The sequence below is a fragment of the Dasypus novemcinctus genome, chromosome 13, assembly GCF_030445035.2.
Source record: "Dasypus novemcinctus isolate mDasNov1 chromosome 13, mDasNov1.1.hap2, whole genome shotgun sequence".
Classification (NCBI taxonomy): domain Eukaryota; kingdom Metazoa; phylum Chordata; class Mammalia; order Cingulata; family Dasypodidae; genus Dasypus; species Dasypus novemcinctus.
The window spans coordinates 28,916,303-28,922,424 of NC_080685.1; the positions used below are offsets into that span (position 1 = coordinate 28,916,303).

At 41.9% G+C, this 6,122-nt stretch overlaps 1 pseudogene; it reads right to left on the minus strand.

The window, feature by feature from the left end:
• Nucleotides 1-2,862: 2,862 nt before the first annotated feature.
• LOC101446321 (elongation factor 1-alpha 1-like) lies at nucleotides 2,863-5,026 on the minus strand (annotated as a pseudogene).
• Nucleotides 5,027-6,122: the final 1,096 nt, after the last annotated feature.

The following is a 6,122-nucleotide window of genomic DNA, read 5'->3' on the forward strand; positions in this document are numbered from 1 at the left end:
GCCAGGAACTCAGCACTCCCCCAACCATCATTCCCAATTGTAACCACTATGAAAATATCCAAACTTTCTTATGCATCCCACACATATGCCCTGGAGAACTCCCTCCCAACCATGTGCCCCCCATCAATAACACCCCACACCAATATTCCTTCCCCACCATCATCGAACCCCTCTGTGGTCCAAAACATCCCCAAAAATGAAGCCCAAAATATTGCCAGTTTCCATTAATAGCAAAATGGAATATAGTGATAGGTTTAGAGGTTAGATATAGAATACATACTCACTTAGAAAAGTTAAAGTAAAAATAAATTGGGGTATCAAAAAATTTAAAAATTAAAAAGCTTTGGTTTTGATGTTTTGCCTTCTATCACTACAACAGTGTTGCACATTGTATGCACATTGGCAAGGCAACTTCTTCCATCTCTTCCTCCATGTCTACATCCTTTCTTTTTCTTTTTTTTTTCTAATTATTAAGCTTGTCTTCACAAAAGTTTTAGACCACAGTAATTCATATATACAATATATAGTACTCTCACATATTCGACATCAGACACTTTGTCCCTTCCCCAGCAATAATCTTTTTACGTGTTCATACTATATTTACTGCAACTGATATACAGATATTGAGACAATAGCTTTCAAACAAGGTTACACTTGGGTTTACATTGTGGTTTTGTTTTTTTTTTAATTTCTCAATTTAACCTCTTTATTTTTTTGTCTTTATTTTATTTTTAATGTTACATTCAAAAAACATGAGGTCCCCATATGCCCCCCTACCCCCCTCACCCCATTCCTCCCCTCATAACAACAACCTCCTCCATCATCATGAGACATTCATTGCACTTGATGAATACATCTGTGATGACTGCTGCATCTCATGGTCAATGGTCCACACCATAGCCCACACTCTTCCACGTTCCACCCAGTGGGCCATGGGAGGACATACAATGTCCAGTAACTGTCCCTGCACCACCACCCAGGACAACACCAACCCCCGAAAATGCCCCCACATCACATCTCTTCCTCTCACTCAATTTTCTAAATTTTTAGTTATCTTATGTTTTACATTTATGATTTACATTTTAGCCTATAGGCCCCTATACATTTTTGGTGTAATTTAACTTGTCTATATCCATCCTTGCATACTCCTGTGGAGTACTTCCATTGCCCCACAGTTACACTGATTCCACCTATTCAATACCTCTTTCCCCCTCCCCTCAGGGCCCACAGTGACAATCACTCTTCATTGTTTGAAGGGCCATGTTCAGGGATACTTGCAAGGATGTTGAGGGCTTCACATGCTCGACTGCCCTAATGCATTGGGAGCCACCATTTCTCTCGAGAGATACAATTCCCTCTATTTGAGAACATCAGTCCTCCCCAGGATGTGGGTATACCTTCACTCTCATTGTACAGGTCTCCATCCAATGATATAACCCACTATGACAAAAAGCACTCACACACTCCCTAGAAGTTTGCCCTGTGTCAAAGTCTCCCCTTTAAGCATCTTAACCAGGTAACCTTCCTTATTATATTTTTGAAAAAGTTGTCTCAGCAATATACTCTCAACCACATACCTGACAATCTCCTATGTTCATATGCTCCCCTACCCTCCCCCCAATTTCTTGGGCCATATTACCCATTCTCCCACCCCTAGGCCCCCTCAAGCCCACAAAGCCCCACCCAAATGTATCCCTATGCCCGCATTTTATCCCTTCCCTGTACAAATACTTACCTCCAGCTTATCATAGATTTCACCCAGGTAGGTGTCAGCTCACAACCTTCCTCTATCCCCAAAATTCCTTTGAGCCTATCATCCAGTCTCTAGCTCTCTGAGGCAGCTTGGTTTACTTATTTCATATCATTGAGGTCATGTAGTATTTGTCCTTCAATGCCTGGGTTGCTTCACTCAACATAAAGTTCTCAAGATTCATCCATGTTATCACATGTGTTTGTAGTGTTTTCATTCTTAAAGCTGAGGAGTATTCCATTGTATGTATATACCACATTTTATTTATCCATTCATCTGTTGATGGGCATTTGAGTTGATTCCAACTTTTGGCAATAGTGAACAATGCTATTATTAACATTAGTGTTCACATATCGGTTTGCGTCCTTATTTTCAGTTCTACTGGGTATATACCCAGCAGTGGAATTGCTGGGTCATATGGCAAATCTATGGCTAGTTTTTTGAGAAACCACCAAACTGTCCTCCAGAATGGCTGGATCCTTCTGCATTACCACCAGCAGTGGATGAGTGTTCCCATTCCACCACATCCTCTCCAGCACTTGCAGTCTTCTGTTTTTTTCATAGCTGCCAATCTTATGGGAGTAAGATGGTATCTCGTTGTAGTTTTGGTTTGCATTTCCCAAATAAATAGAGATTTGGAGCATTTTTTCATGTGCTTTTTAGCCATTTGTATTTCGTCTTTGGAGAAGTGTCTGTTGAAATCTTTTCCCCAAGCATGCATGTATTTTTTTTTTCACCTTCTAGTTTCTTTTTTTTTTTCTAGAACCTAAATACAATATAAACTCTCCAATACTGATATGGGTAACTACACAAAATTAAGATTCTACTCAAGATGTGGCCTTTACAGAACTTGGCGTTCTACGGTAGCTTTAAACGTTACAAAATCTTTTGCTTTTTTCATCCTAATCAAGGTTGCAATCCCCTTCCATACTAAGTACTTAAGTGACCCCACCCCTCAGCAGGTGAATAAAACCTTAATTCCCATCCTAAAAAACTTAACCCTGAACTACCAAAAAACCTTCAATTCAGCAGATAGAACACCAGAAATCTATTAGCATCTCAGTCCTTTGCTTAAAGCAATCAAAAGCTCACCTTTCAAAAGAAGACACAGGTTTCTCATTAAACTTTGTTTTCATGGGTCTCAGAATTCTGTGACAGATTTTTGGTCAAGTTGTTTCCATTTAAAAAGTACTGATTTTAAAAACTAATAACTTAAACTGCCACACAAAAACAAATGGTCCACAAAACATTCCTTTCCTTCTGAAGGTTTTATGATGCATTGTTATCATTAACCAGTCTTTTACTATTAAACTTAAATGGCCAATTAAGACAAACGGTTCTGAGACCATTCTTCCACCACTGACTAAGACTGGGGTGGCAGGTGTTGGGGATAATATTCATTTAGCCTTCTGAGCTTTCTGGGCAGACTTGGTGATCTTGCCAGCTCCGACAGCCTTCTTGTCTACTGCCTTGATGACACCCACAGCAACCATCTGTCTCATATCACGAACAGCAAAACAACCCAGAGGAGGATAGTCGGAGAAGCTCTCATCACACATGAGCTTCCCAGGAACCATGTCAATGATGGCACCATCACCAGACTTCAGGAATTTGGGGCCATCTTCCAGCTTCTTATCAGAATGGGAATCAATCTTCTCCTTCAGCTCAGCAAACTTGCAAGCAAAGTGCGCTGTGTGACAATCCAGCACAGGTGCATAGCCAGCCCTGATTTGGCCTGGATGATTCAGGATAATCACCTGAGCAGTGAAGCCAGCCGCTGCCATTGGTGGGTCATTTTTGCTGTCACCAGTCACATTGTCACGACGAACATCTGTTACAGAAACTTTCTTGATATTGAAGCCCACATTGTCCCCAGGAAGACCTTCATTCAAAGCTTCATGATGGGCGGCGGACTTGGCCTGGTGGTTAGGGCGTCCGTCTACCACATGGGAGGTCCGCGGTTCAAACTCCGGGCCTCCTTGACCCGTGTGGAGCTGGCCCATGTGCAGTGCTGGTGCGCGCAAGGAGTCCTGATGCACGCAAGGAGTGCCGTGCCACGCAGGGGTGTCCCCCACGTAGGGGAGCCTCACGGGTAAGGAGTGCGGCCCGTAAGGAGAGCCGCCCAGGGCGAAAGAAAGTGCAGCCTGCCCAGGAATGGTGGCGCACACACAGAGAGCTGACACAACAAGATGACACAACAAAAAGAAACACAGATTCCCGCACTGCTGACAACAGAAGCAGACAAAGAAGACTCAGCAAATAGACACAGAGAACAGACTACTGGCCGGGGCGGGGGGTATGGAGAGAAATAAATAAATAAATAAATCTTAAAAAAAAAAAAAGCTTCATGATGCATTTCAACAGATTTTACTTCAGTTGTAACATTAATTGGAGCGAAGGTGACCACCATGCCCAGTTTAAGAACTCCAGTCTCCACTCAGCCCACGGGTACAATACCAATACCATCAATTTTGTAGACATCCTGAAGAGGCAGATGCAAGGGTTTGTCAGTTGGACGAATGGGTGGCAGGATGCAATCCAGAGCTTCAAGCTGGGTAGTTCCACTGGCATTGCTGTCCTTATGGGTGACTTTCCATCCCTTGAACCAAGGCATATTAGCACTTGGCTCCAGCATGTTGTCACCATTCCAAGCAGAAATTGGCACAAATGCTACTGTGTCAGGGTTGTAGCCAATTTTCTTAATGTAGGAGCTGACTTCCTTAACGATTTCCTCATATCTCTTCTGGCTGTAGGGTGGCTCAGTAGAATCCATTTTGTTAATGCCAACAATTAGTTGTTTCACACCCAGTGTGTAGGCCAGAAGGGCGTGCTCATGGGTCTGCCCATTCTTGGAGATGCCAGCTTCAAACTCACCAGCACCAGCAGCAACCATCAGGACTGCACAGTCAGCCTGAGATGTGCCTGTAATCATGTTTTTAATAGTCTCTGTGTCCTGGGGCATCAATGATGGTCACATAGTATTTGCTGGTCTCATATTTCCACAGGGAGATATCAATGGTGATACCACGCTCACGTTCAGCTTTCAGTTTATCCAAAATCCAAGTATACTTAAAGGATGCCTCTCCCATCTCAGCAGCCTCCTTCTCGAATTTTTCGATCGTTCTTTGGTCGATTCCATTACATTTGTAGATCAGGTGGCTGGTAGTAGTGGACTTGCCCGAATCTACGTGCCCAATGACGACAGTGTTGATATGAGCCTTTTCCTTTCCCATTTTAGCCTTAAGAAATAGCGATGGTTTTCACGATACCTGTGTTCTGGCGCAAAACCCATTGCAAAAAGCCATGCATGTATTTTGACTTCATATTTTATTAAATTGCCTCTCATGTGAAAACCTACAGAATATAATTCTGCAAGAAGAGGTCTGTTAAAGATGAAACTTTGCTAAGTTAGTGTCTATGTTTTTTTATTTATTTTTCAATGAATAGGCATCATTTTTTAAAAAGGAAATATGAAAGTTAGTTTTAGTTTGGAAAGCAATGAATCGGGTACTGGGGCCTGGGAGTCAGGAGGCAGTGAAGGTGGCAGGGTGGAGAGGATTCTTAGGTTAATCATTCAGCCAGTGCTGGGGAAGGTCAGTAGGCCCCTGGTAAGACTGGGGAAGGCCAAGAAAAACGTTCTGAGATGGAGGAAGATGCCAGACGGTCAATTTTCAGAGTTTTGGCTTAGCAACCTCCGCTGATAATCATTAAGTCTTCTGATTTTCTTGCTCGTTTGCTCGCTCTCTTTCCCCCCATCCCTCCCTTTATTTTCTACTATTTTCCTGTTATGGAACCATGTTTTTTTATACATTCATTTGTGTTTTATGAACACATTGATGATTGAAGGAAAACAATTGGATTTTCTTCTGCTTCTCTGGTATAAACTCTATTTCAGGATAAACAAACAGCCTTGTTGGAACAGGGAAAGTTCTTTTATGAAATGAAAAAAGAATGGCATAATCAAAAAATCACCATTTGGAATTTCTAGTGAAACAATGATTACCAGCAGATAATCTATGTCAATAGAGAATTTTTTAATGGAGGGATTGGGCTGTCACCAGCTGAACCCACCCATCAGTTTTAGCACCACAAAAAGTAGGACAAACACACACGCACAACTTATGACAGGTTTTTGCTAACCAAATTGAAATCAAATCTAATCAACTTCTATAGCTAACTTCCATTTGTAAGAAATACTGGGAATGAGAAATAAGTTAAAAGACACCATGAGGAGGCTCTAACCAAATTCAGAATATAGACCATTCTATAGGACAACCACCTGATTTCTTCAGCAGGACGAAGCCATGAAAAAATGGAGGTGCTGCTCTAGATGAAAAGAAGCTTAAGAAACACAATAACCTATTAAAATGAG